Here is a 9,023-nt window from a genome sequence, read left to right on the forward strand (position 1 = left end):
CGTACATACAATGGGCCTTCTATGGGCCGTATCATCAATGGGCCTTATACGGGCAGTATGATCGATTGGCCAAACATGGGCCAAAAACAGGCCGCATTATGGCCATAAACGGGCTAGAGTAGGAATCGTCCGTTCATGGGCCGACCATAACGGGCCATTGTTAATAGGCCGTATTTTATGACGCTGTGAAAATGGCCCAACGTGTTAACGGACCACAAATGGGCCGACTGTAACCACGGGCTAAATTTGGCCCATAAGCAGTAAATGACAGTAACGGGCCGTAAGTAAACGAATGCTGGAAATTAGCCTAAGAATAAATGGGCTCTGAGAAGGCCGAAAGATAACATGGGCTGGAAACGGCCCAACGGAATAATGGGCCCTTAATGGGTATAAAGTGATATACTGTTCATTACGGGCCAGTTTGACCATGGGCCGTTAATGGGTGTAAAGTAATACACTGTTCATTACAGGCCAGTTTCACCACGGGCCGTTAATAGGGCAAGAATTACATAGGGCCTCATATGGGCCGAAAGACGTCATGGGCCATACATGGGCCAGAAGTGAAAACGGGCTAGAATCATATTGGGTGGCCCAGATGACGCTACTGGGCCTAATTCGGATAGGGTTAGCGGGCTGTAAATGGGCTATATGCGAACATGCCGTTAATAGGCTTTACATGGGCCGGCCCGCCACCTTTTGACCAAGTCAAACGGGCCGGCCTTTACACAGGAATGGGCCTCTGTTGGGCCGTGCCACGTGTCGACGTATCATAGGCGCCTTCTGTCCAATGAGTGGATGACATCTATTCCAACGGTGAGCCGACACTTGTTTCCTCCAGCCAATGATGATTTTACACGTGGAAAATCCCCATTGGTCGGGGTTGTTAACGGGTTATCAGATCCAAAACCCAACCCGATAGCTTAACGTCGTTCCATTACGGTGGATGCCACGTGTCGGTCACCCTTGACGAAAGCACTTATGTGACGCGCGATTTATCATCATGGAAGTGGACACTTCCGTGATGATAATTTTGGTAATGTCATGGAACATTTCTACGACAGCACAGGTATGACTATCTTGATTCTGACATAAATTTGTCATGGATGTACATGCATGACAAAAAACACGACCTACTATGACAAACACGTATCATCACGGAAGTGTATTTTTTTTGTAGTGAACAATAGACAATTATCATGAACAATGAAATACAATAATAACCATTTTACTATTGCCTCTAGGGAATATTTCCAACAGTCTCCCACTTGCACTAGAGTCAATAATCTAGTTCACATCACTATGTGATAGTAATGAATCCAACACCCATGGGGTTTGATCCTATCTCGCTTGTGAGAGAGGTTATTAGTCAACGGGTCTGAACCTTTCAGATTCGTGTGTGTTTCACAAATCTCTATGTCATCTTGTAGATGCAGCTACCATGCACTATTTGGAGCTATTCCAAATAACCGTTCTACTATATGAATCCGGTTTACTACTCTGAATCATCCGTATTAGTGTCAAAGTTTGCATCAACATAACCCTTTACGATGAACTCTTTTACCACCTCCATAATCGAGAAAATTCCTTAGTCCACTAGTTACTAAGGATAACTTTGACCGCTGTCCTGTGATCCATTCTTGGATCACTCTTGTACCCCTTGACTGACTCATGGCAAGGCACGCTTCAGGTGCGGTACACAGCATAGCATACTGTAGAGCCTACGTCTAAAGCATAGGGGACGACCTTCGTCCTTTCTCTCTCTTCTGCCGTGGTCAGGTCTTGAGTCTTACTCAATACTCACACCTTATAACACAGCCAAGAACTCCTTCTTTGCCGATCTATTTTGAACTCCTTCAAAATCTTGTCACGGTATGTATTCATTTGAAAGTACTATCAAGCGATTTTGATCTATCCTTATAGATCTTGATGCTCAATGTTCAAGTAGCTTAATTTAGGTTTTTTCATTGAAAAACACCTTTCAAACAACCCTATATGCTTTCCAGAAATTCTACATCATATCCGATCAACAATATGTCAACAACATATACTCATCAGAGATTTTGTAGTGCTCCCACTCACTTCTTTGGAAATACAAGTTTCTCGTAAACTTTGTATAAACCCAAATTCTTTGATCATCTCATCAAAGTGTATATTCCAACTCTGAGATGCTTACTCCAATCCTTAGAAGGATTGCTGGAGCTTTGCATACTTCTTAGCATCTTTTAGGATTTACAAAACCTTCTGGTTGTATCACATACAACCTTTCCTCAACCATCTCGTCGAGCAAACACTACAAAAAAAATACACTTCCGTGATGATACGTGTTTGTCACAGTAGGTCACGTTTTTTGTCATGCATGTACATCCATGACGATTTTATGACAGAATCAAGATAGTCATACCTGTGCTGTCGTAGAAGTGTTCCATGACATTACCAAAATTATCATCACATAAGTGTCCACTTCCATGACGATAAATCGCGCGTCACAGAAGTGCTTTAGTCAAGGGTGACCGAAACGTGGCATCCACCATAACGGAACGTTGTTAACCGCCGTTAACCTATCGGGTCCAGTTTTTGGATATGATAACCCGCTAACAGCCACAACCAATGCCGATTTTCCACGTGTAAAATTCTCATTGGTTGACGGATCCACGCGTCAGCTCCGCGTTGGCACAGGTGTCACTCATCCAACAGTCGAGATGGGCCTATGATATGTTGACATGTGGACCAGCCAAAAAGTGGCCCATAAAGTTTAAATGGGCCGGCCCAACCAAAGGCCCATAAGATTTAGCGGACCATAATGAGCTGGCCCAGCTAAAGGCCCACAAGATTTTGCAGACCATAATGGGTCGGCCCAGCTAAAGGCCCACAAAATTTAACGGACCATAATGGGCCGGCCCAGCTAAAGGCCCACACGATTTTGCAGACCATAATGGGCCGGCCCAGCTAAAGGCCCACAAGATTTTGCGGACCACAATGGGCTGGCCCAGCTAAAGGTCCACAAGATTGTGCAGACCATAATGGGCCAGCCCAGCTAAAGGCCCAACGTTCTCTCTCAAATCAGCCCGTCAACGGCCTGTCCTAAACTTGTCATCAATGCGGCCCATGGTCACTTCTGGCCCGTTAACAGTCTTCTAAGTAATTGGGCCGAATTACGGCCCGGTGTATTTCCGGCCTATTAAAGGTCCTGGTTCATTTGGTCCCATTTACATGCCATCAAAACTTTCGGCCCATAAACGACAGTGAAGGATTTGGATCATATTCGGCCATGTCCGACATTCGGCCTGTTAGAGGCCCACTATAGATTTGGGCCACTTTCGGCCTGTAGTCATTTTCGGCCTGTTAACGCCGGACGAAAACCATGGGCCATATGTGGCCCAACGTCATATCGGGCCCATTAATGGCCCATATAAAAATAATGATAAACTAGCCCGACCATGGTTCCGGCATGTTAAAGGCCCGTGTATTAGGTCGGCGCATTTACGACTCGTCTGAATTTCGACCTGTCAAAGATTCGCATCGTAAATGGGCCACTATTTCGGCCTGCTAAGACCAGTGGGTTATTTGGGACAATCAGGGCCCAATCTCACTTTCGTTCTATTAAAGGCCCATGTTTTTTATGGGCTTGAGATATTTACACCTCTAAACGGCCTATTTTTACTGAGGGCCCAAATTATGTTAAGCCTGTTAAAGGCCCACTATGGGCACAGGCCTACCATAAAAATATGAAAGCTTATGTTGATTTAGGCCCGGATATTTTTAGTGGGCTACATGCCAATTTTGGCCCGTAATCGTTTTTAGCCCAACTGGAATGGGCCCGACGAATGTTGGCATGTTGGGCTCCTACGAATACATTACTAAGATAAACCTACACTATACAAAAATAGCGTCGCAATTATTGACGCCTGTGGCAGCATCATAAATGTTGTATCACAACAAAATAAATTCCAACCATACAACAAAAGGCCTGTTGGCATAAAGTTTACAGTCCTTCCAAATAAAAGCACCATCAGATGTATAGAAGCACAGAGCATTTCACCTGAGTGCTAATGTTTCAGGCTGTAGAATCTGATGGAGCAGCACGATCTTCACCTATTTTCCTCCATTGCTCTTGAACAACGAAGCGAATGTCTGATAGTCTGGTTTCAAAACCATTCATATCTTGACGACATCTGTCAACCACTATTCTTGTTTCTGAAACGACGTCCATTAGGGATTGGACTTGTGTCTGGAGCACAGATATATCACTCTGTCTAGCAGGAAGATTTTGTTCAGTAGGCGATTTGGACGAGGTTACCTTGACAACCAACCCAGAATTACGCAGGAATGTGCTTTTTGCACTGGTAGTGGAGAGATACTGACGCACTGCAGCAAGAGGTGACATTGTGCCTGTGGTAGCCTTGTCACCTTCAGGTGGTTGTGGTTGTTCAATCATTTGTTCCATAGCTTCCTGAAAGTTTGAACTTGTAGATTAGTGTACCAGATAAGTTACTAATGAGACAAGAACAAACAAAGTAGGTTAAACGTTTATACATAACTTATTTTGGTGAACTACTATAATACATTAGCATGTATTGTAGTGCCAACTACATAATAAAATCACTTTCGGAACATATGTCCATGTAGCATGCCTACTGTATTGTCTATTTCCTCACATTCGTTGATATCTAAGGATAAAGAGACATGGTTTAAAGTAGGATGAATATAGTATGACATCATTCATATAATGGGCAAATAGATCTAAAACAAACATGCTATTTTATCATTGTGTGCGCACATGAACATAACAACTAGATTACAGATGAAGACCAAAAGAATATCCTTCATCTCTTTTAAACCATGTAAGGTGAAATGATACTTTAAGACAACTGTGTATAAAAGTGAACAGAGTAACTGACATTGGCTGCAAACCAAGTAGTTAAATGAACACATCATAGTACCAATCAGTTCAAGGTAGGAGGAGTAAGGACTTACAATAGCGGCTTGAACTGGTGTGCTCATGCCCTTCATCTTGCTGGTGTGGCAATCCTTGAAGATTTGCACTGCAGTTGGTTCAGGTTCTTTTTGGTCTGCACGGGCTTTCTTCTGTATTTGGAACAAGTCAATATAGATACGATAATATGGGACAAAAAAGAAGGAAGTAGCAGCTATTTACAAGAGCCTTGTAGTGTGCAATATAGCTACGAGATCCTATTGTCTATTGGAATTTCACTTTAGAACGGTTGGTTTTGTTCTTCAAACAGTAAGTCTAGAAGAAGATACACTTGTAAGGCACATACATAAATACAAGTTCAATATGTGGTCTGATCAAATATATATAGCCTACCTAATACTTTGGATCAGACCAGTGTTTAACGAGGGCTGTCCAGTCTTCATCTGTAATATATTCCACTGGAGATGTTTGGGCAATTTCATTGTTAGCCTCGCCTTCAAAGTGAGATTTTCTAAGGTGGTACCAATACTATCGCAGAGCAGACTGAAAAACATGAGTGCATGCTTGTTTAGTTGCATCATCTTTCGGATCCAACTTGAACCTCATCTGTTGAAAAAAGAATGTGAGTCTTATTAGGAGGAAGCTAGAAAGTATGGGACAGAGCAAGACAATATTACTAATTGCGATGAATAACATTACTTATGGATAAATGGTCAAGGAAGGTGTTAAACTGGGTATTACCTTTCTCATTCCTGTACTGGATCCACGTTGGGAGGATACGTGCATGACACCTAACGGCAACGACTGCCTCTGATACTAACTTGGCTGACTCTGTAGCATCACATGGCCTTTTTAAACCTGCCTCAAAACGGATATCCATTCTTCCTCCTTTAGATTTTGTTAATCTGTCAAGCATTATCCCTGATGTCTGTTTCTGCTTGCGCCATGGTGCTAGTTCAACAACGAATATGGAAAGTGTTAGTGTACATCAAACTGTTAGAGTACATATAAAGGAGCATGCAACTGCAACTTGACTCGGTCAGGTACCGTCTTGGTGTTGATGCTCATGAGGTTCGTCTGATCTTGCCAAGTCCTATTGTGTCAGTAGTGCTTCGGAAGTAGTGTTAGGTGTGAAGGCAGCTTGGGAACTGGCCAGTTCCGGAGCAAACGAACGAGTAACTCGTTGAGATGGTGGTACAGTTGAAGCGGATGCTGCAGCTGGTGGAGCAGGTGATATTGTGTTTGTAGATTTAGCCGGTGTACTTGGACCTTCTACTGCACTATAAGTACCAGCAGAATCTTGATGGCAGATCCTTTTCCATTTCACCCGACGAGTAACAGCACTCCCTACTATATTATTTTCCTTGCTCTTTTTTGACATTGCCATGTCAAGCCGTACCCACAACACAAAAGAATAAAATTGCTCTTCAGAACTCATTGATGCATGATATAGACAAGCAATACTTTGATGTAAGACAACCGTATGAGGATGGAATATGTAAGAAAAACAGGACGGCATGACATATTCACAACTACGATGTGCAAACTAAGTAGAAGGATTTTCAAGAAAATAGAAGAATTCAAGCTAGACACCATATGAAAGATGCAACCAATATTACTCTACCAAGTTAAAAGTGTCTTGTCATAACTGGAAATTCGAAAAATTAGAAGCAGTACAACATAGAAATCAATGCAAGATGCAACCACTATCAAACTGCCACGTTAAAAGCGTCCAATCATGAGTGACTGATGCGGGATACACAACAGCAGTACTTTGATGTAAGAACATGGTATGATAGATAGATGCAGTGTATTCTAGACACAGAAAGTCATGTCATATGCACATGTATAACGTATAAACTCAGCAGGTGCAATTTAATCAAAATAGAAGAAATACAAGCTAGACAACATATGCAACATGAAACCAATTATCACACTATCAACTTAGAGCAAGCACCTGCGATGGTGGAGTACGGGAGATGAACTCATCATGTAGACTTGGGACTTCAACCTCATTAGCAGTAGCAGTGGCAAATCTAGAGAGTCTATGTTTGCGTCGATGCGGAGGACCACCAACATCCCCTAACTTACTCTTTTCCTTCCTATTTTCTGATATTGCCTTATGAAGTCAAAACCACAAGAAGATGAATAAAATTAGCTCTGCATAACTGGTTGATGCATGATACAGACGAACACTACTTTGAAGTAAGGCAAGCGCAGGATAGGAGGATGGAATATATACAAAAAAAGGCAGCATTTCATATTCACACGTACGATAGGAGGATGGAATATGTATGAAAAAATAGTAAGCGGAAGGCATTTCAACAAAATTAGAAGAAGTGAAAGCTAGGCACCATACAAGCATGCAACCAATATCACTCTATCAAGTAAAAGTGTCTCGTCATAAGTGCCATTTCAAGAAATTAGAAGCAGTACAAGCTAGAAGACAATGCAAGATGCAACCAACATCACAGTCCCAAGTTAAATGTGTCTTATGGGTAAGTGATCGTTGCAAGTATAAGTTGTAAGCTACGCAGATGCAATTCAACATAATCATAAGCAATACAAACTAGACATCATACGGAAAACGCAACCACATATAATAGTTCCAAGTAAGAGCAAGCACCGGTGATGGTGGAGTAGGGGAGATGTGCTCATCATGTACACGTATGTTCAAGAAACAGGAACACATGTCAGATTCACAAGCATTATGTGTAAAGTAAGCAGATGCAACTCAAGTTAGAAGCAATACAAGCTAGACATCATACGCAACATGCAACCACATATAATAGTGCCAAGTTAGAGCAAGCACCTGTGATGGTGGAGTAGGGGAGATGTGCTCATCATCTACACAGCTATGTTGACTGTCCATCCTTGTGTTGTCTTGTGAATCTTGTTGGGAGGATGGCGGAGTAGAATCTGTAGAGACCCCCTGTTTGAGTTGCTCCGAAGGACCACCATCATCCACTGCCGGACTAATTTCCTTCAGCTATAATGATTTTGCATTGTGAAGTCAAACTGATAAGAAAAAGGAATAAAATTCGCTCTTCAGAACTCATTCATGCATGATACTAACGAACACTACTCGGATGAAAGGCAAACACATGATGCGAGGATGGAATATTTATGGAAAACAGGTTGGCATGACATATTCACACCTATGATGTGGTAACTAAGCAGAAGGCATTTCAACAAATTAGAAGCACTGCAAGCTAGACACCATATGAAAGATGCAACCAATATCACTCTGCCAAGTTCAAACTGTATGGCGTTTCAACAAATTAGAAGCAGTACATGCTAGAAATCATATGCAATACACAACCAATATCACAGTGGCGACTTAAAGGTGCCTTATCATAAGTGACTGATGCTAGATATGCAAGAACAGTAGTCTGATGTAGAAACATGAACACATGTCATATTCACAGGCATTATGTGTAAAGTAAGCAGATACAATTCAATAAAGTTAGAAGCAATACAAGCTAGACATCATACGCAACATTCAACCACATATAATAATGTCAAGTTAGAGCAAGCACCTGTGATGGTGGAGTAGGTGAGATGTGCTCATCGTCTACACATCTACGTTGACTATCTAGCCTTGCGTTGTCTTGCGAATCTTGTTGGGAGGATGGCGGTGTAGAATCTGTGGAGAACCTCCGTTTCAGTTGCTTGGAAGGACCACCATCATCTAATGCCTTGCCAATTTTCTTCAGCTTTATTGATTTTGCATTGTGAGGTCATACCGACAAGAAAAAGGAATATAATTCGCTCTTCAGAACTCATTCATGCATGATACTGACGAACACTACTCTGACGAAAGGCAAAGTCATGATACGAGGATGAAATTTGTACGAAAAAATGGACGGCTTGACATATTCACACCTATGATGTGGTAACTAAGCAGAAGGCACTTCAACAAATTAGAAGCACTACAAACTAGACACCATATGGAAGGTGCAATCAATATCACTCTGCCAAGTTAAAACTGTCTCGTCATAGGTGGCGTTCATCAAACTAGAAGCAATACATGCTAGAAATCATATTCAAGACGCAAACCAATATCACACTGCCAACTTAAAGGTGTCCC

The sequence above is a fragment of the Triticum dicoccoides genome, chromosome 3B (assembly GCF_002162155.2).
Source record: "Triticum dicoccoides isolate Atlit2015 ecotype Zavitan chromosome 3B, WEW_v2.0, whole genome shotgun sequence".
Taxonomy (NCBI): domain Eukaryota; kingdom Viridiplantae; phylum Streptophyta; class Magnoliopsida; order Poales; family Poaceae; genus Triticum; species Triticum dicoccoides.